Raw genomic sequence first — 27,168 nt, forward strand, 5'->3', positions numbered from 1 at the left:
CCCAAGTGAAGACTGCTGACATGTGGGATTTAGCAAAGCGAGAGTGTAAGGAAGGGTTCAGAAGGACTGAATGCTTTGTTTCAAACACCTCTTCTTGGAAGGACCCACAGCAGCATTCATTTCTGCTCCGCCCATGGGGTGGGTTTGCGGGGAGGCACAGGGAGCAGAGCTATGTAGGCATGTGTGGAAGTGGGTGTGAGTGCACCCAGGCACTGGGCTTCACATTCGTATATGTAAGAAGAAAAAAGACAGCATACATTGGTTGCTTTAATGCTTCCTGAGGTCTTAACTTGAAAGGAGCATGAACATAAATGTAAATTTTTCAAGGGGTTAGAGTTTGTGGGTTTGGGTGACTTGGGATGAAATAAGGCTGAACTGAAACGTCTAAAAGATTTACAGTTCACACAGGAGGTAACTATTGAAAGTGTTTCCCCTGATCAGTACCGCAGAATATGCAGTATTTTTACCAGACCAACATCAAGTGGATCCACATCCCAGGACTGATTGCGTTTGTAATTTAATTCTGCCTGGATGGCCCTGGGATACTCTCAGTGAAGGCCTTCCATGAATCAGAGGTTTTTCCTTTTCCCATTCCAGTGACAGCCAAAGGCCCCCTTGTTAGAACTGATGCCAGCAGATAAGGAGACCACCTTTTACCTTACCTTCATAATGTATATTCCCATATTTTCATCCGGTTAGTAATATAAATCTTCAAACCTTAATGCTTATTCATTTATCATGGTCGTCTCTGTCATATTATGAACAAGATGAGATTCAGATTACAAGGCAGTTTCACTGAATTTATATTACTCTCTTTGAGCTGCAGCCATCTGACCAGAGAGCTACTACCTTCACTGAAAGAATTGTTTTTTGTAAAGTAAGGAAATCAGTCATTATTGCCTATTTGATGGCAGTTAGAACTAAAACCTAGGTTTTTCTGACTCATGAGGTGTACTTAGTGTTACATCTGTTGTTTCCATACTTTAGTCATTTGTATACTACCTTAATGATTTTTGCCATATGTATGTGCCACCTTTTTAAGGGAAAATATATAAATATTTTCCCTTGAATTCATTTTTTCTACTAAACTAAATTTTCAAAAGAAAATTATATGACCAACTCAAGTAGAAAACCAATATCCTTTGATATAAATGACAGCCATTAAAATCGGTAAGTGAAAATAAGAGGCCCATGCCTGAGGACTCCAAGTCTAAGGCCACCCCTCCCCAGTGAAGAGGGGGATTGGCAGATGTTAGAGGGTGTCACCGACAGGCCAGTATCTGGCTGAGACTTTGGTGCTTGAAAAATATTGGAAAATAAGGTTCTTGTTTTGTGGTTTGATGTTGTTTAGTGCCACCTAACATCTGCCATGTGCCTCTGAAATAACCTGGTATATCCCTAGGAGCTTACAACATTCCCCATGCCACAAAGCACCATGACTAATCCAGAGAACTCAAGAGACTCTTGCTTATTCTTCACTTACGCTGATGAAAAGTGTACATGGATATGGGGAAACCTTAATGTCTCTCATTGGTTACCCACTGAAGGTAACTGTAGAGTAGAGAATGGCAGTCACGCATCATGCCTCCTGAGAACTGCTTCAGTTTAGTGGAACTGACATTAGTTGTGTGGAAGTTGAAAGACGGGATGAAGCCATTCTTCAACACATTTCTTTCAGACCACCTGAAAGCACGTTATATATTTGTTTGCCAAAATAGAGGTAAAACCTAACTGGAAAATCATGTATTTATTTCTAAAAGGCCACTTTTGCTATAGGCCGTGAGTATGTGCAATTAAAGCTTAATATCTTTCCACTTAAAAAATCTGAGATATTTTCCTTTTCTGTAGTATGTTTATTTTTTGTTTCTTTTAGGAAAAAAAGCAATGGGGGCTTTATAAAACCAGATGTATATAAGTTTAGCATAAAACACATTGAGACTTTCACTACATGGCTAAAGTAAGGTATCATTTCTTTCATGGAATAGGTGCTCCATAAATATTTGATAAGTACATCTGTGAATTTATTGTTGAACAACTTCTCTGGACAAAGCTGTGTCATTTCAAAAGCTGCTGGTAGGAGTCTGCAGTTAGCTGTAGCATCAGGTGTTACCATGAGTGGGTGTGGCACAGCCTTCAGCTGCTGTTCTGTGTGATGATGGTAGTAAGGGTTTGACACTCCCTCATATGCTTTCTTTTGAGGTATTGCACCTGGCATCTTTGCTGTTCTCCTCTTTATCCAAACACTCTCCACTCTGCTCTGTGCCCCAGAAAACTGACTTCTATGCACGACCTCAGTGGGTTCCTTTCCCTTTGGTTTCTAGTTGACTTTAGCAAGGGGAGTGCCCAGAGATTGGAGGGAGAGAGAAAAAGTAGGTCAAAATACTCTACCCACAATGGGGTCCCTACTTTTGATTCGCTGCAGCCCTGAAATTGTGGTCACTGCTTCTGTCAGGCAGCAGCTCCGTGAGTGTTTCTGTCCAGGTTCTGGTGTCTGCTTCCTCACCCTGCCCCTTCAGCCTTGAGGTATAACAGAACCACCCTGTTCCCCCCTCACTACTAGCCCAAGGGGCTGCACTAGGCCTTGTGCCCTGCTCACTTCTTGGTAAATGCCCCTTTGTGATCACTTGAGGGTGCCACCTATCTCTTGCTTGTACCCTGATGGATGGAAGGTGTGTTTGCAGATGTGCTGCTTCAGTGCCTTTGTAACACAGCAGAGCTGAGTGGTTCCAGAGGGACTGACCTCTAACGTCAGCTTTAATAGCAGGGTGTTCTGTACCAGTGTGGTCCCCAAACTTGAGGGTGCTTCAGGTTGTGAAAATGCAGGTTCCAGGCCCCGACCTCTCAACCTACTCATTTGGAGACACTTAGGATGGCTCTAAGGCTCTTGCAATGATTAACCATTTGTAGTTGACTGGACACAGAATCTGATAACTTATAGCACCCCAGCCTGGGTGGCCCTCTGAACAGGTGACTAGTTAAAGGGCACTCGATCCCTGCTTTTTTTTTTTTTTTTTTTTTTTTTTTTGAGACAGAGTTTCGCTCTTGTTACCCAGGCTGGAGTGCAATGGCGCGATCTCGGCTCACCGCAACCTCCGCCTCCTGGGTTCAGGCAATTCTCCTGCCTCAGCCTCCTGAGTAGCTGGGATTACAGGCACGCGCCACCGTGCCCAGCTAATTTTTTTGTATTTTTAGTAGAGGCGGGGTTTCACCATGTTGACCAGGATGATCTCGATCTCTTGACCTCGTGATCCACCCACCTCGGACTCCCAAAGTGCTGAGATTACAGGCGTGAGCCACTGCGCCCGGCCAATCCCTGCTTTTTTATACCATCACAAGAGATGGTATAAAAGATGAGATTGGGAGTTTGAGACCAGCCTGACCAACATGGAGAAACCCCGTCTCTACTAAAAGTGAAAAATTAGCCTGGCGTGGTAGTGCATGCCCGTAATCCTAGCTACTCAGGCGGCTGAGGCAGGAGAATTACTTGAACCCAGGAGACGGAGGCTGCCATGAGCTCAGTATGCACCATTGCACTCCAGGCTGGGCAACAAGAGCTAAACTCCATCTCAAAAAACAAAAAACAAAACAGTTGTCTTGCAGACACTCTTACCTGGGGGTAAGTGAGTGAGTAATCAAGAGAAACTCCTGCTGGTTGTAAAGAAATATCCTAAAAAAATACAGTATAATGCAAAGTCAAGAAATCAAACTAATTTCAGATACAGGGGAAGAATTGCTCTTTTAACTCTTTGTTAACAACAGTAGACTGATCCATTAGCAGGAGTGACCAGACTTCCCTGGCTCACTGCACAAGATTCTGAAGAGACCATTTTCCATTATCCAGGAGTAAAGCCCAGTGTCTCTCTTGCTATGGAGTTCCTCAACATCGTCTGCTAAGAAACAAATTCTTGTAGACTACAAAAGTACAACTCAAGATATGAAATGTAACTGTCTAAATACAAGACACTGTTTTCCTACAAAAAAAAAAGTTATAAATAAGTCCTCTGTTAAAATAAATCCCTCAGTAGAGCCCTTGTTATAAGCCCATGAAATGCATAGTCTGTCCCTGTCACACAGAGCACACCCGGAAGAGGCATCAACATTCCATTCTTCCAAGCGAAATGTGAAATCAGAGCTCAGCACTCTGAATGAAACAAATAGGGTGTGGAGGACAATTAGCGCCGGGTCTGAAAGACATGAGTTCAAATTCTGCGTGGACCCATGTCTCCTTCCCAGGCTGTTGGGAGGATTGAATAAGAATGTGAAGCTCTTGGGGCGTGTGAGATCTCAGGGTGTTACGTGCTGCCTCCCACTCCCACTCCTACCATCTAAAACATTCCCCATCCTAGTCTTGGCATAGTTAAGAAGATAGGAACCTAAATGGGAAGGTGCATTCCGCTGACTCAGCGGGGCAGACCCCAGGTGCCTCCAGCTCCCTGCAATGGGTTTTGCAAAATTAGAAGACAGAATTTCTTGGTCCCCAGTTGGTAATAATTTACCTCACTTTGAATAGGGGGCTGGGATACTCAGCAGTTCCATCTCTCCCAAAGGTCCCATGAGGGTCACTCTGCTGAGGCTAATTGCTTGAGAAGGATAGTATACTATCTGTTTACCACATTTTGTGATTTACTTTATTTCAGGCCTTTTCCTTTTGGTGGTTTGGTGAAATGCTGGTAGCTGATGGGTTGTGGACATGAAGGTGAAGGGTCATCTTGGACAGAATAACCTAGGAACAGGGATCCTTCCAGGAGGGCAGAGTTGGGCCGAAGGGGTGACTGACCCAGTTAGGGGTGCTTGAGTAATACTGATGCAAGTGTATCCCACCCCATCCTCTTCTGCTTAGACTTCAGAGCCATCTGGACTGATTTGCTCTGGAAACAGGGAGATGGTTCTTTATGGCCTGTGGAGTTATAATTGGCCAACATTCAGGTTCCAGGAATTACAAGCTTGTACAATTGTATTTCATCTCCGAACACAAGGTGGTTAAAAAGGAGAAAATTCACTCAGGCTTTGTGTTTTCCACAATCTAAATTAGATGCTAGTGCTTGGGCACCCTAGGAACTGCGTGGAACTCCCAGAGGGCAGCTGCTGGCTGAGGGCAGAACATGGTAACCAGGCTACACATAGACCCCAGCTTCCTAGTACACTCATCCCACTTCCGCCTTCCTTTTTCCCTTTATCCACAGGGTCTTACTGTCCCAATAACTGTTCTGGGCCCAGAAGAAAAGGAAAAGGCTAGGAAAAGCAGAAATACATTGGAGGAACTGCTGTGAGAGCCAGTTCCTAAGTGGTACCAGCTACTCCCACCCCATTGCCTACTTTTTTTTCCACTTCAACTTTTACACGGCCTAGAATTCAGTTATTTTAATTTGAGGTTGTAAATGACCTTTAAAGAGAAAGCATTGGTTTCAGAGGGGGCTGATGACTCATTAAATGATCAGTGATGCATGTGTATGAGTTAATCCAATCAGTTTGCTCAACCAGGGGAAGGGGGCTGTGCTTGGAAGGGTGGTCAGTAGACAATTCAGGTGCCTCAGGAGGAGGGGACCCAGGTGGGATGTGTAATGATGTGAAGCCAATAGGAGGACCAGAAAAGGGGCTGGTGTAGGAGGGCAGAAGGAACGTGAACCACATGGGCCCTTGTTTTATTCTAAGTAAAGATTGGTTTGGTAAGGCAGCCTGGTACCTAAGACCAACAACGGCAGCGTCTAACATGTAGAGTTGCCAGATTTAGCGAACAGCAAAATATAGGACACCCAGTTAAATCTGTATCTCAGATAAACAATGTATAATTTTTAATGTATGTCCCAAGTTGTGTATCTGAAGTTCACACTTACCAGACATCATGAATTGTATCTGGTAGTGTTCACAATGGCTTAGACCTGACATTTGACAGCTCCGTGAGAAAGATATTGTCTGTCACACTTTAGTAATGGGAATGCCAAGGCTCAGAGGGATTGTGGTTGACAGCCTCTTCGCTGGTAGAAAAGAAGCCTTCAAAGATAGTGTTCCTGCTTCTTGGCCATACATGTAAAATGCGCTGTAGGACTAAACAGTTGTTTTGGGGCCGGGTGTGGTGGGTCACACCTGTAATCCCAGCACTTCAGGAGGCCAGGGTGGGCCTCCAAAAGGATCAACTGAGATCGGGAGTTTGAGACCAGCCTGACCAACATGGAGAGACCCCATCTCTACTAAAAGTGCAAAATTAGCCTGGCGTGGTGGTGCATGCCTGTAATCCTAGCTACTGGGCGGCTGAAGCAGGAGAATTGCTTGAACCCAGGAGGCGGAGGCTGCCATGAGCTGAGTTTGCGCCATTGCACTCCAGCCTGGGCAACAAGAGCTAAACTCCATCGCAAAAAAAAAAAAAAAAAACAGTTGTCTTGCAAACACGCTTTAAGCCAAGCCATGTGGTATTTATCTTAGGGTAGAAGATAGGTCACTAGATCAAGGGGAGGCCTGTTAGAAAAGCTGAAGCAGGCTGAAAAGGACTCCTGGAGGTTAACCTCTAGGTTAGGGTTAAGGCAGAGAGACCTGGAAGAAACGTGAGAATTACTTGGTCTACTTTGATAAAGAAGCTAAGGACTAAGGAAGTGATGTGACTCCTCAGATCACAGGAGAAATGGCCAGCAAAGCCTAAAGCAGAATCAGGGTTTCTTAAGTCCTCACTGAGTTCTTCCCATTATATTACATGGTGCTGACTTAGCAGATTCCTATTAAAGCCTCCAAGTTTCCACACGACGCTAAGTACCCACTTGTGGGAAGGACCACATACTGCTTGTGAGTCACAGCCCTTGTTTTCTGTTGATGTAAGTACTGCCTAGGTAGCCCCTCATTACCAAGAGGCTGGATTACGTGTTACACCCCAGTGAACAAAGACTAGGGACCAAAAATTCAGGTTGTGCCATTTATTGCATTGGATGTAATTTAATTTAGGGCATGGTATGTTGGTTTCCAAAATCCAGCTACTCAGTAGAATAAAAGAGAAAGCTAAAGTTTTGCCTCCTTCTGGTTTAAAAAAAAAAATTCATTGGTTTTACAATGTAGCATCCTATTTCTGTGTGGGACAGGGACGAAGGAGAGCCACAGTCCCAGTAATCTGCTTATGAGCTACTGGGGATCTCTACAGCATCCACCTGGGAAGAAAGGAATGCCCAGAACAAATAAAGGAGGGTGCCGCTTCTGAAGCCTAGGTCTCTGTTCCCCAGTTCCCCTGGGGACTGAGGGTTTTATGATAACAGGGGATGTGGGTGTTCTTTAAGCCTGACTTTGTTCTTTAAGCCTGTTTTTCTGAATCCTTAAGCATGGCCCTCCTATATTTTCAGGGCTATGATGACCCTTCCTGCCTCTAAATACACGGTAATGAAATGTTCTGTTTTGGTTTATTTGGTTTACTTTAGCAGCTTTTGATGTAAACTGTGGGTTTGAGGATAAGAAGACTTAAGTGCAGCTAGTAGCTATATTCACACTGTCTCATCCCCTCAGTAAATTAGCACGTGGGAAACTATTTTGAGGGGAAGAGGTCATTTCTGGAAGAAAAGATGCTTTTCCTGTTCTCTTTTCATGTGGTTTGCTCCATTCCTAACACGATGGATATTTTTTGGTGTTTCCTTGGAAAGCAAAATATTCCATATTAGCATACCATGGCATCTTTGGGAAGCTGTGCATTTCCACAGATTATTTCTTCAGGAAACTCTACATTTGCACTGTTGGCTGCAAGAATGAAATTATCCTTGGCAAGTTGTTTCATTTTAATCTCAGGAATGATGGTATTAAATGCTAGCCAGTCAAAGCCATAAGCAAAGACACTGTTATTCAGGTTTCTGTGTTACTTTTTATCTCTATGGTCCTTCCCCATTTACCCCGCACCCCCATACTCCAGGGGTCACTGGCTCAAAACACTGTGAAGTGGGTTACTTCCTTGCATGATGCTAACAGTATTTATACTTGACTCTTCACAGATTGGAGAATATGAAACAGAATGTGAAACTAACAGCTAAGGATATATGATGAATGAAACTGGCTGGGATCTGATCAGTTTTATAATTTGCAGTCCTCAATTCAGAGTAGCTTGAGAATAAGAAAACCTCTTAGACATTTATTAATGTTAGTGGTTGACTTAAAAAAAAAAAAAGAGAGATTGTGGGGTAAAATCTTACTTCCAGAATCAAGCCATAAAAGTGGCATGATTGGAGAGAGATAAAAAGGTTATATTAAAGCCCAAATATTTGACATGATAGAATTAATACCTTTAGAGGAGTGCCCCTGAAAGTTACCTGATTTGGAATATCCAAAATATTAATAATACCAATTAGCCAAAAACAGTGCTCAAGGGAGGAAGCAGCAGCTTGGCCTTGGAACTCCAAGTGGCCTTTGAGGGTGAGTGGGAAGCAGATGTGTTGAGGCAGATGGAGGATCCTGTGAACAGTCTTCAAAGCAGGTGGAGGCTTTTTAATAAAGAAAAGTGGAAAAACAGCTAGGCTGCTGGATTTCCATTTTTCTCCCTTAGAACTTCGGCTGGATTCTGATCATCATCTTGTCCCAGATTATACAATTATCTAGCCAAGAAAAACATGTATGATTGAGAAATCTCGGACTTTTACCCAGTTTGTTTAAGAGACCCACTCTACATCCATGTTGGTAACTAGTGGTTACGTGGACTGTGGCTCTACTGCGTTTCTGTCCCACACAGGAATAGGATGCTGCATTGTAAAACCAATGAATTTTTTTTTTTTAAGCCAGAAGGAGTGTTCTCACACTGCTGTAAAAAATTACCTAATTAGGACCAGGCATAGTGGCTCACGCCTGTAATACCAGCACTTTGGGAGGCCAAGGCAGGTGGATCACTTAAGGTCAGGAGTTTGAGACCAACCTGGCCAACATGGTGAAACCCCATCTCTACCAAAAATACAAAAATTAGCTGGATGTGGTGGCGAGCACCTGTAATCCCAACTACTCGGGAGGCTGAGGCAGGAGAATCGCTTGAACCCAGGAGGTGGAGGTTCCGGTGAGACAAGTTGCACCACTGCCCTCCCCAGCCTGGGCGATAGAGCAAGACTATATCTCAAAAAAAAAAAAAAAAAGGGATTACCTAATTGGGTAATTTATAAAGAAAAGAGGTTTAATTGGCTCAGAGTTCCACAGGCTGTACAAGAAGCATGATGTTGGCATCTGCTAAGCTTCTGGGGTGGCCTCAGAAAATTTTAATCATAGCAGAAGTCATCGGGGAGCCAGGACTTCACATGGCCAGAGCAAGAGGAAGAGTGTGGGGGAGGTGCCACATGCTTTTAAATAACCAAATCTCATGAGAACTCATTCACTATCATGAGCACAGCACCAAAGGGGAAATCCGCCCCCATGATCCGATCACCTCCCACCAGGCCCCACCTCCAGTATCGGGGATTACAATTCAACATGAGATTTGGGCTGGCACACAGCTCCAAACCATATCAGTGTCGAATTGTTAGTTAATGTGGGATGTGTTACTGCTTATCTGCCAAGTAGGCTGCAAACATTTTGAATGCTGACATGGTGTCTGGTGCCTCTCTCTTCCCTTCATTGTTACCTATCCAGTGTCTTGTACCTTGTTTATTCATCCATTACACAGAGACCTTCCCCTGGTGCCAGGCATTGTGGGGAGCTGAGATGGAGGCAAAGCCATTTTCTCAAAGAATGCTCACATATGGGTTGTCCACAGAACACCCATATATATGTATGTCTAATACCAATGGAAGTGAGAGGAAGGAGTAAGACAGAAACAGTGCACACCCCAGGCACTTCTTTCATTTGTCACAGTCTCGGATACACTTGCTACTTTTGTAAGTGGCACGTGTTTTTCTAGTAGGGCCTGGACCGCTGGAGAGACTCCTCAGTTTACTGATAATTCAGAGTGAACGATGTATTCCCTGATGGGTCTAAGTGGCTGGTTCTGCTGAATTTTGATATTCCAGCGTTACCCACCCCATCTTTTCCCTAGCCAACAAATGTCTCTCCCTATATATGTATTTGTTCAATGAAACTACATGTCATAAGAATTGCCATTTTTTCTGCTTCCTGGTGAGGAAGGAAGTTGCGAGGTTTGTCCATATTTAACCAGGACTGAAAATGTCACCCGTAACTGCCATTCCTGCACATTTCCACAGGGGAGCTGGCATGTATGGGACTCGTACATAACGAAGATGGAGAAGGTATGGGTGCAGTAAGAAGGGAATTGTACAAGTGACAGCCTCACAGACAGCGAACAGAAGAGATGTTTGTTCAGGTGATACAAGAAAAATGGGGAGCTCCCTTGAAAAGCCACCTAATTCTAAATAAAATATACACAGCATATGGAGCTCTGCCTTGATGATGATGGCAGTGGTTTACCTTGGAATATGTAAATTCAATACCCCCTTATACCTGAAGTGCTCTAAAATCTCCTGTGTGGGAAGTGACTACTGAGCCAGGAGATCAAGATACTACCCCGTTGCTGCCAGTGGTTCGAGGTCTGCTTGGCCACCTGCAGCATCACCAACGGTGCATACAGAGTTTCCAGATCTCTCGGGTATGACACTAGACTCTCAGCAGCTAAGCATACACATCCTCTTCCTTCTGCCACCGTGCATCTAATCCTTAGTGTTGTGGACTTGTGATTTGTTGGCAAAGGTCTTTCCACTATCTGTGAAGCTTCAGGATAAAATGTAAGGAAGTGTAAGGTGACTAAGTATGAAAGAGCAAATAGCGATGAGACTTTCAGATTCAAATTTTGCTCTGTTTTTTCAAATCATGGAAGTTAGACATTTGTCATTTATCCTTGTCTCTGCTGCAGCCCCCACGGGCTGCTATCCTCCGAGGATATCAATAATCTGGCATTTGGTTTCCCATGAGAAGAGTTGAGGAGAGAACTGAACTGGAGGCATGGGCAGGAGAGGGTTAAATCTAAAGCTGGGTTTCCAGACATTTGAGGCAGAGCTTTGTGTTACTGCAAAATAACCTGTTCATTAGGAATTCTGCTGCATCATCCTTGGAACTTAAATTCCCATTTTCATCCTAGTGGGTATTTTTGTAAGTCAGTGAATAGTATTAACTTAAACTCTGAAAAAATGGGACGAGCCTGTGACAGATTTAGGAAGCACGGTTGCAGTGGTTCCTGTTTTAGATTATAGTAAATTCCTTCTGCATGCAGCTCACTTTTTGTGCATTTTCTTTTCCTCCCTTCTCCCTTTGGCAAGTGGTGTCCATCCCTCCCGCCCCACTCCTGTGAGTGGCTGTGAGGACTCGCCCCACAGAGCCTCCCACAGCTGTAGAGCCTTGTTTCTCCCAACCCCTCCTCCTCCCCCCAAGTCCTTCCTGCCGTGTGCTGAGACCTGTGCCTCATTTTCTAGCTCTTCTGGGGTAGGGCGTCATTACTTGAAAGAAAATTAGAAAGCATTTTACGTTGTTTATTACAGATCATTAATTGAAGCTCCACTAAACCCAAGGAATTTATTCTCTCATTGATGTGTGTATAACTCCTATTAACATTAATAAAGTTGTTTAGGATCAAAGAGCCAGCAGAAACCCATAATAGAGGATCCATTTTGATCCTGCTTCACAAAGTGACTCATTCCCACAGGGCATCAACAAACATTTTAAAGATAATTTTTACAACTCCCTTTTAAAAAGTACAGCAATTGCTGAATATATCATAGCACACTCATGTCCTATAGAATATACCTTGCCAGTTACCATTTGTACAGGACTGCCCCACCCTGGTTGGAAGTTTCGAGGTTTGTCCATATTTAACCAGGGCTGGAAATGTCACCCATAGCTGCTGTTGCTGCACATTTCCACAGGGGAGCCAGCAGCTATGGGACTTGCACATAAGGATGGAGAAGGTATGGGTGCAGTAAGAAGGGAATTGTACAAGTGACAGCCTCACAGAGAATAGTAGAGATGTTTATTCACCTGAGCCATTTGTGCCCTGCCCTTCCTCAGTGGTTCTGGACAGGCAACATCATGACACAGAGAACCTAGGGGTAGGGGGTTTTAGTTCAGATATTTGTGAAGCTGTCTGAACCTATTAATACCATTTACCAATCCTTACTATGATGAAAGGACCACAAGGAAGCAGAAGATATCAGAAATGAATAGTACGTAACTGGGAAAATATCCTTCATTTTTCACGTAAAAAGTGCACATTAAAAAGGGGTTAGAGTTGCACTTTCTCTGTCCATTTATTGGTACACTTGTTATTAGCTCACCTCAATACCCAGTAAGGGGAAACATCTCACTAAGCACATCCCATTTTAATGTCTCTGTGTTTTTCCCTTCTCTCCCCACCTCTTTTTCCACCTGATCTTCTGATTTTTATAAATGTTCCCAATGTTTGGGAAATGAGTTGAGTTTGGGAGAGAGACAGGAGATATCTGTACATTTACATCTGATTTGGACATACAGTTGGCATCCTTCCTGTGCCCTTGAGGCTTTTCTTAGAAATGTTAAATTTTTAAAAACTTGTTTATTTTTGAATGTTGCTTTTTTAGAATCCCCCTTCCTCAAAGGTAGAGAGGAAAAACTGTAAGCAAATCTTAGTAGATTTTTGAAGCACTCATCATAGTTGAACTATTTCGCTAATGACTGGTAGCATCTCACCTAGGTTTGTCCTTGTAATGGTTACTGAACATTTCAAGATCTTTCACTTCCACTTTACTTTTGACTGTTGTTGGAAACATGGGTATTCATTTCTGTCATCGTTAATCTGGATTTCCAAGGAAGAAAAATATGAAATATCCCTTTAATCACTGAACTTTACTTCCGACCCTTTATTTTTTCCTAAAGAGTAAATATACAATTTTTGAAGGAAGGAAACAACAGTAGCTATTAACATGTAGAATCCATCTGGCACTGTAGAGATAAAAACAAGCCCAGAACGCTTTTCACTTATTCTTCACCACAGTGCCATGAACTGGGTCAGGACTATCCTTGTTTTACAAATGAGGCAGCTGGAGCCAGAGAGGTGAAGCCAGCCTTTTTCAGAGCCACACATCCAGGGAGGATCAGAGCCCAGATGAGGTAGGAGAATTGAGAGCAGGTCTGCACAGTTAACTACCCAGCTCAGACTTCCACTGCATCTTGTAAGGATCAGGGTCTGTAAGACAATTGTCAACTCGATGGGTCATTTGTTCCCAGGGACCCAATTTGACCCTCTGGTACCTAACAGAGTGCCGGGAGCATGACGGGTACTCAGTAAATATTAAATGAATGTATTGTCAAAGCCAAAGAATTCACTAAAACTTATCTCATCCTGGGGACTGCCTTTGGCCACTGCTGAATCTATTTTGAAATTTCTTTGCAGGTGAGTTTAGAAATATATAAATATATTTATTTAAAATAACCTAACCAGAATTTGCAACATATGCCAGTGTAGTTAGAGGCCTCTGGTGACTAAAGTCTTCAGCAAATCAGAGATGCACAGTAGAGGTACTATGTGTATACTTTCTCTTTGATTTAAACTTATTTAAAGAACATTTTATTTTTTCCTGACTTTAAAATTTTCATTGTAGAAAATTTGGTAAGCTATAAAGAAGAAAATGAAAATATCTCTTAGTCATGTCATATTGAGATAGCAATGTTAAGATGTATTTATTTTGCCATTTTGGGGGATGGTGTGTGTATCGTATATACATAAAACTTTTATTTTGACCACCTTGCTTCTTTCATTTAATGTTAAATTGTGATCATTTTCTAATGTAATTGAATAACTGAAGTTTTCTATTGTGTGAGCAGACTAATTTATCTAACCATTCGCTATCCTATTACTATGCAGTTAAATATTCTCATATTTGATATTATAAATAATACTGTAGTAAACATTCTGGAATGAAAATATTTGCTCACTTCTCTGGTTATTTCTTGATGAAAGGATTACTAGGTTTAGTGAAAATACAAAAATTCTATACACAAAAAGTTATAAATTAAAAGCAAAAAAAAAACACAAAAACTTAGGAAAAATGTATTTGCCACAAATACATTAAAAATCTTAATATTCCACACCCTGGTTTCCTTTCACTCAGCCTAATTTTTTTTCTCACATTTTTGTAACCAATCACTCATTCTGATTGCTTAGCCATTGTACTAGTATCCCGTTTGATTTCACTAAAACTGTTTCAGTTAAACATTTATTTCTGTGCTCATGACCTTGATACCATTCAGCATGATCTGTCCTCCTCTACTGAGACTTTCTAAGGATTGTCTGACCCTTGCCATTACATCTGAAAATCCCTGGGCAACTTCTGTACATCTTTCTTGGAAACAACATTACAGAAAAAATAGTAAATTCAAAATACTATGTACTATGCCAAGCACTGAGGTGGGTGTTTTAAAGTATGATATAGCCCCTGCCATTGAGAAACTTCCAGATAAGACATGACCACATGACAGGTAAACCTGGATACAAACGATATTAAATAAAATTGCTAAAAATTTCTGTTTAGTAATCCTGACTCAGCATCTTCTGTTTTCTACAATTTCTGCAATTTCACTGGACTGTGCCTTCAACCCACCTGAATCTTACCTTCCACTCCCTTTACCCATGAGGGGATTTCAGTCAGCATGGTGTGGTTACATTGTTAAGATTTCTTATCCATGGCATCACTATGATGGCAGGATCCCCAGCTCTCAGAACAGGGCCTGGCACATAACATATGCTCAGTTAATTTACTAGATGTATGATAAAAAGTATGCATTTTTTTCTTCAATTGGAGACTACCAGCAAACAGTTGTGTACAGTCACACATTGCTTCAGAACGGGGTTACATTCTGAGAAATGCGTCGTTAGGTGATTTTGTCATTGTATGAACATCATCTAGTGCATCTACCTGGTATAACCTACTACAGACTTAGTCCTCATGGTATAGCCCACTGCTCTTGGTTACAAACCCGAACAGCATTTTATTGTACTAAATACTGTAGGTAATTATAACACAATGATAAATATTTGTGTTTCTAAACAAAGCTATACATTGAAGAAGCACAGTAAAAAATACCAGCATTGTAATCTTAGGGGACCCTCGTCATCATATATGTGGTCTGTCATTGACTGAAGTGTCATTATGTGGCACATGGCTGTACTTAGATTGGCAATAAACACAATTAGAAGGGAATGTTTGTGGCAGTCAAGAGCTCTAGCTCAAACGTCAGACTAATGAAGGTTCTAATCCTGGGTCTTCAACTTACCGGTTTTGTAGTCTTAGGCAAGTTAAATAATTTCTTCCACAACTGAAAAAATAGGGATAGAATCTAAGCCATTGGGTTATTAATAAGGATAAAGCAGGGTGTATGTAAAGCCTAGCCCAGAACCTGGCACACAGTATTTAGTAAATGTTAGCTATTATTATTTATACATCTTTTCTCTTATTTATTGTCAGACTACAATCTCAACCTACTCTCAGGAATATAGAAACAGAATTGATACCTCATGAGAAATAATGTGTAAGCTACGGAGTCAGATCTGCCTCTGCCACCTCAGTAGGTTACTTCTGGTTGCTTTAGTTACTTTATCAGGTGAAGACCCATTGTATGGGGTTACTGTAAGGACTAAAATGAAATAAAGTATGCAACGTGCCTAGTATGTTCAATACCCTTTTCTCTTTCTGTGTCTTGGTTCAATTAGAACATCCTTCTGTTGGTGATTTTGCTACCAAGCATGTATGTCTCTCCCTCTGGTACAGTGTTCTTCCATTTATTTTGGTGTGACACACAGAATTTAATACATTTTAATATCACAAGTCTATCATGCACATGTGCGAGTAAAAAATAATGCTCTGTGTGAGGCCTGTACTAATTTGCTAGGGCTTTCATAACAAAGTAGCATAGACTGGGTGGCTTCAACAACAGAAATTCATTTCCTCACAGCTCTGGAAGTTAGATGTCCAAGATCAAAGTATCAGTGGGTTTGGTTTCTCCTGAGGCCTCTCTCTTTCCCTTTGTCCTTACATGGTCTTTCCTCTGTGTGTATCTGTGTCCTAATCTCCTCCTATTATAGGGACATCAGTCATACTGAGTTATGGTCCACCCATATGACCTCATTTTAACTTAGTTACCTCTTTAAAGGCCTGTCTGCAAATGCAGTCATATTCTGATGTGTGCTGGGGGCTTAGGGTTTCAATCATGAATTTTGCAGGGATACAATTCAGTTTATAACAATGCCTTTGATAGTTTTCTCTTTTATTTCAGTAAATGCTGGACACAACCAACTGTGTTAAATTTTGTGACCCATTGAATTGACTGGGGACCACAGGTTGAAAGGCACTGCTTTAGTGGGTTGTGTTGGTTTTCCCGGTTAGTGTGAAATTGAAACCAGCATTAGGACTTGCCTTTGACTTATTGTGGAGACAGCCTCAGAGGCACAAAACAGTCAGAGTCAGAGTGGACATCCTTCTGCAAACAGATAGCACCTTAGCCCAGGGTTGGCAAACATTTTCTGTAAAAAGCCAGATAGTGACTGTTTTCATCTTTGCAGGCCATACGGTCTCTATCAAGACAATTCTGCTGTTGTAGTGTGAAAGCAGCCATAGACAATACGGAAATGAGTAGGCCTGGCTGTGTTCCAAAAAGCTTTACTTATGGACACTGAGATTTTAATGTCGTATAATCTCCACGTGTGATGGAATAATCTTTTGTTTTTTTTTACCATTTAAAAATGTAAAAACCATTCTAAGTTCAGGAACTATACAAAAGCAAGCAGCAGGCCAGATCTGATCCGCAGGCTGGGGGTTGCTGACCACAGCCCTTGCTGGTAGAGCCTCTGTCTTCTGGCTGCAGGCTCTCAAGGTATTGGTCTGGGTGGTGTTCCTCTGTCCATGTAAATTTTGAACTGATTATTATCTTATTTGTCCCTTGTGAGTCCTCTGTATTTTCAGAAAGAAAATCTCTGTGGCACTCATGATTAAAAGTTATGTAAAAAGCAAATGTTATTGTAAACTGTGCTGCTATGAACATTCGTGTGCATGTGTCCTTATAGTAGAACGATTTATAATCCTTTGGATATATGCCCAGTAATGGGATTGCTGGGTCAAATGGAATTTCTATTTCTAGGTCCTTGAGGAATCGCCACACTGTTTTCCACAATGGTTGAACTAATTTACACTCCCACCAACAGTGTAAAAGTGTTCCTATTTCTCCACATCCTCTCCAGCATCTGTTGTCTCCAGATTTTTTAATGATTGCCATTCTAACTGGTGTGAGATGGTATCTCAATGTAGTTTTGATTTGCATTTCTCTAATGGCCAGTGATGATGAGCATTTTTTCCAAATGCCCATCGATGATAGACTGGACAGGAAAAATGTGGCACATATACACCATGGAATATTATGCAGCCATTAAAAACGAGGAGTTCGCGTCCTTTGTAGGGACATGGATGAACCTGGAAACCATCATTCTCAGCAAACTGACACAAGAACACAAAATCAAACACCACATGTTCTCACTCATAGGCGGGTGTTGAACAAGGAGAACACATGGACACAGGGAGGGGAGCACTATACATGGGGGTCTGTTGTGGGGGAGTGGGGGGGACAGCGGGGGGGTGGGGAATTGGGGAGGGATAGCATGGGGAGAAATGCCAGATATGGGTGAAGGGGAGGAAGGCAGCAAATCACACTGCCACGTATGCACCTAAGCAACAACCTTGCATGTTTTTCACATGTACCCCAAAACCTAAAATGCAATAAAAAAAAAAAAAAAAAAAAAAAAAGCAAATGTTATCTTCTTACCAGAGAACTCTAATTAGGGATGGGGGGACCTTCTTAAAGGACCCACACAATTGTTTGTAAGATGGTGAAGTTAGGAATAGATATGTCACCGAAGAATCTATGCAAAAACAACAGAGCTTGAATTTAAGGAGGGCTCTCCTTTGGGAAGCTAATATACAGGGAAACGGAGTGACCAAAGAAAGACCCAGGTGTACTCATGGTGGATGAAGGAGAGCATCTCAGTGGCAGGAGCCCTGCCCTAGGTTCTCCCAGGTAGGGGCAGCCTGGAGGATGAGTGAGGTCTCCTCCACAGTCCCCTCATGGTTTCTTTCGCAACCCAGAGTGCAAGCCAAGATGTGTGTGACTGCCTCTCACTTCCTGTGGGGGCTACCTGCAGTCTCAGGACGTCCATCTCAGTGCCTGAATAGATCTCCTCCCCTCCCAGAGGGTCCAAGAGAACAAAGATGTCTGAGAAAGCCAGCGTGTGGCCACACAGTTTCTATGCTCCAAGGGATTTATTTCAGTGGTAGGTGGAGCAGCTGTGTGGAGCACATGGCTAATGATAATGGATTGACTGACCAAAAGCAGGAGAGGACCTAGCAGAAGGCAGAAGTCAAGCTGCCACAAGACTCGGGGACAGCCTGGGTCTTCCTCTGTGTCACACTGACTGCTCTCAGGTGGGTCAAGACTCCAGACCTCATGACTATATGTATTCCAGAGGGGGATCTAAAGAGCCGCAGAAATTCACAAAGGTGGAAATGGTTATTTCTTGTATTTCAGACTGATGGAAATTATGCATTTATCCACAGCGATGGTACAAAGGCAGGCTGAGCTGTTGTTGCTTCCATTGGCAGGAGTGAACTGATCTAATGGACTGACTCTGGAAGAGCAATGTTGAGTGCCTGCTTTACACTACAGAAGGAAAACCCCTTTATCCCAAGGGCTTTCCCATCTGGGGATGCACAGACATTAAACCAAGGCCCCAGGAAATGGTTTTTAACTAACATGAAAAACAAGATGGGCTTGAATTTCACTTTAAAATTTCACTTTAAAAAATCAGTAAAATAAAATTTAAATGATTTGAATTATTTTATTTTGAGACTGTTTGCTTCATGCCATCCTAACATATAATAATAAAATAGCTTTGGCCTGACAGTCATCTTAAGTGAATAAAAAAATACAATTTAATGAAATGGCACTTTTAAGCTTTTAGTGTAGCAAATTTTCAAATTATCTTGCTTAAATTAAATTGCTGTGCTTTTTTGCTTTCAGTACTTATAAGAGCTCTGTTTTGTTTCTGGTTTCACTGTGTTAGCCCTGAGATGATGTTTTTAAATTGAAATATAGCATTTATGCAGAAAAGTGCACAAATTGTTAAGTGCACTGATAATGAATTTTCACAAAGTGAACTCTCCTTTGTAACCAGCAGCCAAGTGGAAAAAGAATGTCACTTAAGCACTAGGAGTACCCTCAAGCCCCCATCCAGTCCCTATACACCCCAGTTTTCATCAAGGGTAACGAATAGCATGACTTCTAACAAGAAAGGTTGCTTTTATCTATTATGAACTTTTATCCATAAAATTGCAAAATTTGCACTTTCTTGTGTCATAAAAGAATAACATTATATTTGAGAGATTCATCTATGTTGTTATGAGTTGTAGTTTGTTCATTTTCATTGCTGCGTAATACTGTTTAACAATATCAAAATGTACTTAGCCCTTCTCTTTTAAGTGGCCTTTTGAGTTATTTCGAGTTTGGGGCTATCACAAATAGTACTGGTAGGATCATTCTTGTCATGTCAGTGGGTAAAGCATATGTAGCATTTCTGTAGGATAGACTCTGGATGGCAGCATCGGGGATCACAGGATGTGTATTTTCAGTTGAAACTGCCAGTTATAAATGGACATGCCTACAGTTGCTCTATATCCTTACCAGTACTTCATGATTTTAGTCTTTATCATTTTAGCCAATTCTGTAGGTGTATTGGTAATGCGTTGTGGTTTTAATTTGCCTTTATTTGATGGCTGAACTAGAGCATCTTTTTATGTTTATTGGCCATTTGAATTTTCTGTTTTGTCTTCTCAAGTATTTGTCTATTTTTTATTAGATTGTCTGCTTTTTTTCTTATTGACTTTTAGAGTTATTTGTTGTATATATGTATTGCAATTATGTTCTCCACTGAGTGGCTTCCCTTTGATTCTGTTGATGTCATTTAATGAAGATATTTTTAATTTTAGTATAGTCCACATTATCATATTTTTTCTTCATGGTTAACACTTTTTTGTATTTTAGGAAAAATCTTTACCTATTATAAGATATGAAAGTGTTCTCTATGTTTTCTTCGAAGAGCTTTATTATTTTGCCTTTCACATTTAGTTCTATTCTCCATCCACAATTGATTTTTGCATGGTGTAAGGTGGAAATTAAGATTCATTTTTTTTCATATGGATATCCAGTATATTCATTTCCTAGCCTATTGTAGCAATGTGCCACAAACTGGATGGCTTGAAACCACAGAAATTCATTCTCTCATGGTTCTGGGGGCTAGGAGTACAAAATCAAGGTGTGACCAGGATCATGGTCTCTCTGATGAAGGCTCTAGGGAGGAGTCCTTCCTTGCCTCGTCCCAGCTTCTGGTGGTGGCCAGGAATCCTTGGCATTCCTTTGTTGGCAGCTGCATTGCTCTGACCTCTGTCTCTGTGGCCACATGGCCGTGTTCCCCACATGTTTCTGTCTAGATTTTTTCTTCCTTTCAGGACAGTCATTGGATTCAGAGTCCATACTAATTCACTGTAACTCATTTTAACTAATTGCGTCTGCAACAACCCTATTTCCAAATAAGTCACATGCTGAGGTACTTGGGGGTTAGAACTTCATATCTTTTGGGGGGACACAGTTAAATCTGTACCACCCAGTGAACCCAACATTTATTACTTTTATTTTTATCCATTTATACATACTTTTATATGTTTATCACTTCAGTGTCACCTTTGCATTTTAGTTGACTGTGTAGCTCTATTTTTGGGCATTCTATTTGTTCTCTTGGTCTGTCTATCCTTGCACAAATGCCACACTGTTGCTATTCCTCTATAATGAATCTTGATATCTGGTAGAGTAAGTCTTCTAGCCCTGTTCCTCTTGTTCAGGATTAACTTGACTTTTGGCCCTTTGCATTTCCTTATAAACTTTAGAATACACTTGTCAATTTCCATCAGAAACCTAGTTTTTTTAAAAAAAAAAAATTTACAGTGCAGTTAAGGCACAATTGTGAGGAGAATCGACATTTAAAAATATTGAGACTTCCAGCCCATGTACAGGGCACAACCCTCTATTTAGGTCTTCTGTAATTTCTCTCAATAATGTTTTGTCATTTTCAGCATAAAGTCTTACATATCTTTTGTTGGACTTATTCCTAGGCATTAGGTATTCTTTTGACGGAGATTTGTGTTGATGAAATAAAAAGCCCAGAGAGAGAAGGAAGGCTTCTACCAGGTTTACTACTTCACATTATTGAGGAATTTTTCCAAGTTTACCAAGCTTAGCAGAACTGAGATTCAAATCAAGATCTCACTGACTCCAAATCAGAGCTGGGAAAATAAATCAATTATTACTTTAAAATACAGTGTTAGTGAGATGATTCAAAATGTGGGGTGCTCAGGTGGATAAAACAGGTCTTTGGTAGGGAACCCCTGGTCGATGCCCTTTGTCACCAGTGTTGCAACATTGAGAATGTGCACGTAGGATGGAATTGGTGCTGAGACAAGACAGATACTGGATAGGGGTGGAAGATTTGATCTGGGATTTTCAGTGTTCTTAGGACCTTAGAGGTACCCAGAAGTACCAGGTAGGCCAGGAGGATGGCCATGGTGGTAGGAGTTTGAGTCCTTTCCCTCTTGAACCAGAGCTGTTCTGTTGCACTTTTATCTAATATTTTGAAGTTGAGCCCTTCAAAAGTGCGTGTGTGTGTGCGTGTGCGTGTGTGTGTGTGTGTATGTATCTAAGGTTCAGAACTACCAATAACAAGAAAAGAATTTTTTTTTTTTGAGAATAAAATGTTTCCCATCATAATGGATTCTCCAGGTATGTGGTATTCTAGCTGGATGTTTTTTGGCATAATTGTTACACATTTGGCATGGACATACACACACAGCGCTGGTACTAAAGAATAGGTTAAAAACTATCAGATTAGATATTCTTCAACATTCCATTCAGCCTCAAGGTTCTGGGGTTCTGATAGTGTAGCCAACCTATACTCAAGGGGTTCTACACATATCTTTATTAACCTTGATCTTGGCAGCATTGTGATGCTGTGTGCATTTCATGGGCTTTCCCCAGAGCCACTCCAGAATGTCTACTTGGAGGGACTTGGGAGTAGTAATCTGGTTGGAAGAGAGCTAGACTTGTCCAGCAGCCATGCTTGTATCATAGCAAAGCAGTGTTTCTGTGCAGACTGTGGATTGCGGATCTTAGGAACAGCTTAATTTAAAAGGGCAAGTCAGAAATAATTCAAGTACACTACAAAAACAGAGTTTTTGTTTTATTTTCTTTTTTTGTGATACATGTGATCACATGACAGGAACTTATTACCAGTAAGAAAAGAGAGACATGATTTTATAACTGTATACTACATTCTCATGAGTCTCATAGAAGCAGAATCGTTGTTTTTTCTTCCTGATAGTCAACTGATTATTCCAATGGCATTTAGTTATTTTATTTCTTCCCCAAATAAACTGGGTACCTGCGGCCTTAAGGTTGAAATATAGTAATAATAATATGAAATGAGGTTGGGTGAAGTGGCTCACGCCTGTAATCCCAGCACTTTGGGAGGCCAAGGCAGGTGGATCACCTGAGGTCAGGAGTTCAAGATCAGCCTGGCTAACATGGTGAAACCCCGTCTCTAATGATAATACAAAAATTAGCTACATTTGGTGGTGGGTACCTGTAATCCCAACTACTCGGGAGCCTGAGACAGGAGAATTACTTGAACATGGGAGGCAGAGGTTGCAGTGAGCCTAGATCGTGCCATTGTGCTCCAGCCTGGGTGAAAGAGCAAGACTCCATCTAAAAAAAAAAAGTAATAATAATAATATAAAATGATATTAGTACTACTGCTGCTACTACTACTATTGCCTGGGGGTTGATGGGGATTGGAGAGGGGGAACTAAAGCCCCGCCCCAACCCATCCAGCCATCTATTTGCATGACTCTGCATATCCATGTGTGCCAGTGAGCCCCAAATCTTTATCTCTCTAGTCCAGCTTGAGAGCCATGGATGCTGGGACCCCTGCACCTGGCCTCTAGGGCAGCTGAGCATGAGCTTGTATTGGTGCCTTGCTCAACAGTGAGCCTCTGATTCCCTCTTGTCCTGGCAGTAGCCGATGAGAAGAGAGCAGCCAGCTTTTTGTAGTTTGACCTTCCTGCCCCCGCTCATTCTGTGGTCAGGATAATTCCTTTCTGCTGGCTGAGCACCTTCCATGCTCATCTCTTTCTCTATTCATCTCTCCTTCTCCTCCTCTTCTCTCTCTGCTGTTTACTCCCACTCCAGCAAATAATAAAACAACAACCACAACCTTGCTTGGGTCTGCCCATCTTATTGGAGTGTAACCAGAAGGACTCTGGCCCCCCTGCAGGCAGGGGAAGCAGATGGGTCAGCGTTGCCTTCTCAGAGCACCCCTCCCACCTCCCTCCCACCCCCTGTATCCAGTGAAAGGGAAGACCACAGTCAGTCAAAAAGTAAGCTCAGTTTCCTAGGGAACCCTGTATTTTCTAGTTCCCATCCTCCTCCCTGGCAATTGGGCTTTGTTTGTGTGCTTCCTTGTTTAATGGTTTCACCATTTGGAACTCTTTAATTTTTCAGACAATCAAGTTTGGGCTTGCAGAGAATATTGTAACATGGCAGGTTGCAGGACTAAACTGTATTTTAAATTGACAGTTATTTTTGTGCACAAGCTTCCCAGCTTGTACCTCATGTTGCGCAGGAGAGCCATAGGCACAGAGAGCTGTGGAGGGGAGGGGGAGTTCATGCTCCCTGTCCCCGCTCACCCCCATTCTTTGCTTTTGAAACTGAGACTCAACAAAGACTCACACAGCAGTTACTTAGCAAGTGGGCTCTGCAAGTGTGTGTTAGCTGTATCATCAATCTACACACACCAGAGAAAGAATTGGAATCTCAATTACAAAACATATGTAATTTGGTCACAGAAGTGAACGAAAAAGGTTGAAGTCCTTTAAATGCAACAGAATGACTGGAACTATCTCCTCTGTGCAAGGGATTGGGTCAGACACGGTGCCGGTGGTTCGAAGACACATTTAGCCTGGGTTCTTGCCCTCAAGGAGCTGGCTATTTTCCGTGCAGCAGATGGTGTGAAAAGTTGTGCTGTAGAGAATAATATAGAGTAACACTAGTTCTCGTGGAGCAAACTGGGCAAGAACTTCAGGGAGAGATTTATACTAGAGTTGGCTTGAGGGACAGGTTGGTTCTGTATTCTTGCAAGTGGAGATGAGGGCACAATAAGAGAGAAGAAATAGGACAGGTGAAGGCTCAGAGGAGGGACATTGTTGAGAACAGCAAGTGCTCTGAGAAGGGAAGGCATGAGGGAGGAGGAAGAAATGAATGATACTACCGACCAGGTGGATTTGGAATGATGGTGGATGGCTTTGATTGCAAAGCTGAAAAGTTTGTGGAAGTCATTGGTCTTTCTAGCAGTGTCACCAAGCCCTGAGTTGCCTGGGAGCTGGTTTAACTACTTCAGGGGAAGAGATCCAGTGTGCCAGCTGCTCCCGCAATTTTAGAGGAGAGAGCAGCTCCTCTCATCTTCATTTTGTATACAGGATATTGTCTGTCTTTTGAGGAGGGTTCCACTTTAAGAAAAACTAAAACCCATTGGAATATGCATGAGACTCATTAATTTATTCAATCAGTCACTCAACAAATATTATTAAATGCCTATTACATACCAGGCCCTGTAGACGAGGTTATACTGAAAGACCATTGAAGGTTTTTGAACTGGTCATTTGCCTGGTAGCAGGCGTGCTAGGTCTTGAGTTAAAATCCTGTCTTTGCCACCCATTAATCATAAGACCTTGGGCAAGTCTCTTGGCCTCAGTGGACCCATTTTCTCATCTGTAAAGCATAGGCCTGGGCTGCTAAATCTTTCCCAGCTGAGACAGTCTAGGAGCAACATGAGAAGTGCTGTAACCAGAGTTTGTGTCTGTTGGGAGCAGGGGAAAAGAGAGGCCACAGTCAGCGAGAGGTGGTGATGGCAAGAGCTTCTTCGAGTCTGAGTGAAGCCTTTCATTTATTCATTCAACAAACATTCCATACTCAGTGCCAGCCACTGTGCTAAGCATTGGGAAAATCACAGTAACCAAAACAAAATGTGTGTCCTTAAGGCACTGTCTGTATAGGGGGTTAGCAGAGGAACTGGGAACATGGGGGACAGATCTAGAGATGTAGTGTGAAACTTACCCCATGGGATGATAGTTGGGACAGTGGAAGTGTATGTACCAGGAAAGAGATAGCAAAACAGTATTGAGAGAGAATGAGTTCTGAGGAGATAGAACCTGGGAACATCCTGTGGAGAACCAATCAATGTTCCACTCCTTGATAGAAAGCGCGTTCTTCATCAAGTCAATAAAACAAACCTAACTCCAGAAATATGCTCTTGTGGCTAAGAAGTTAGGATACACCAAAGAGATAATGTCCATTCAGACATCCGTTTCTCCTTGACTATATCACTTCTAGGCGTGAAGCAGGATTAGACCACAGCCACGTATGATACTGTGTAATAGCTGGTCTCTTTGGTTTCCTCAGAAAGATTTTCAGTAAGTACCAATGATATGTATAAAATTGTATGAGTGGCTGCCTAAGTGAGCTGCCAGCCCCTCAAATCTTTTCCCAGACCAGCTGGCTCTTTTCTTTTTTCCCTTTTCCCCAAGTAATTGGAGCAGATCCAGAAACAGATTCAGAGAGCCTCAAGCTTTTCCTTTTTTACCCTTCAGTAATTACATGTCACAGGTTGTCTTCCCTGTTAGAGTCTAAAGCCGAGCAATTAGTCTCCCATTGTCTTTGCAGGAAATGACATATCAGTGTGGCTTCTGGGGAAGGCAACTGTTGACCATCCTGGTTAGAATAATTTGGAAAATGTTCAGCATTTCCTCCAGTTGATCATTTAGACTGGCTGATTTAGAAAGCTTTTGGAAATGTGCAAATGTACCATGGTTATCAGGACTGGAAGTACTATTGGGTCAGTTCCCTGAGCAAAATGAGTCTCTGAACTGTGGCTTTTGATCTCTGGATGTACTGCCTTGTCCCATGTGTGACTGAGCCCGGTGCCTTGGCATTCTGTTTTTATAATACTTTGTTGGAGACTGATTAGTCAGGATGTTTTGCAGCTGCAGGTAATTGAAAACCCAAGTCAAGAAGTCCTAAACAATACGACATATATTGGAAATCCAGAGATGCCACAGACTTCAAGGCCAACCTAATGCAATAACCTACACTCTACTTCCCTGTGTTTGTTCTGTCTGTGGGCCAACTTTATCCTTATACTGGAGCAACATAGCTGTGGAAGTTCTAGGCATCACATTCCATACTACTTTCAGAAGGAGGAAGTGTCTCCCAAAAGAGTAGAAGCTTCCAGAAAAACTTTCTTCACATCTCATTGGCTTAAATTGGGCCACATGCTTATACTTAAACCAATCACTGGCAATAGGAATGGGTATCTCTTGGATCAATGCTGGGCCACATGCTTATACTTAAACCAATGACTGGCAGTAGGAATGGGTATCTCTTGGATCAGTGCTTCTCAAATTGCAGCATGCACGCAGATCACCTGGGGAATCTTGCAAAATCAATTCTGATTCAATTGGCTTGGGTGAGGCCTCAGCTGACAGCTCTAACAAGCTCCCAGGTGATGTGAATGTTGCAGGTTAGCACGCTGCAAAACCTTGACTGTCCCACCCCTACTCCCAGCTGAAGGTGTTGCCATGTGCTCATGGACACTGTGGGTAAAGAAATACGGGGGCTCTGTTAGGAAGAAGAAAGAGGGAATGACCACATGCAGATGAGAACTATATTAGAGATGCTTGTTTTCAGTGTGTAATTTGCATTTTAACTTTAAACTGGGAGCCATACAATACTCTGTAGTATATATTAAAAGTAGAATTGTTATGTGGGAGCACCCATAAAAATTTCATTCATTTATGGTGATGCAGGCATTGCAGTTCTGGAAACAAAAGATAAAACAGTCATGCCACCTGTTTTGTTATGATTCAGCTATTTTTATTAGTAATGAATACCATATATCTCAAAAAGAACAAATTCAAAAAGATGTGTCTCAAAAAGAACAAATTCAAATGAAATGGATTGAAATAGCCTTAAGTATAAAAAGAGGGTGCCAAGTCCAGCCTTTGTTCTGTGAGTGGAAAACTCATCAGTCATGGTTATTGGGGAGGGAGAATA

General features: G+C 42.0%; 1 protein-coding gene across 4 annotated transcripts in view; it reads left to right on the plus strand.

Moving 5' to 3' along the window:
• Positions 1–27,168, plus strand: part of FYN (FYN proto-oncogene, Src family tyrosine kinase) — a 218,936-nt gene that overhangs the window by 64,794 nt on the left and 126,974 nt on the right. Inside the window, exon 1 of one of the 4 annotated variants that reach the window (XM_012438410.3) lies at positions 18,196–18,383. The exons of the other annotated variants lie outside the window; for them this stretch is intronic. The gene's annotated coding sequence lies outside the window, so the exon portion shown is untranslated. Of the gene's footprint in view, positions 1–18,195; positions 18,384–27,168 lie in introns of those variants that run through there. 4 annotated transcript variants of the gene reach the window in all.

Source organism: Aotus nancymaae, unplaced genomic scaffold, assembly GCF_030222135.1.
Source record: "Aotus nancymaae isolate 86718 unplaced genomic scaffold, 86718_ANA_hifiasm-v0.15.2.pri h1tg000040l, whole genome shotgun sequence".
Classification (NCBI taxonomy): domain Eukaryota; kingdom Metazoa; phylum Chordata; class Mammalia; order Primates; family Aotidae; genus Aotus; species Aotus nancymaae.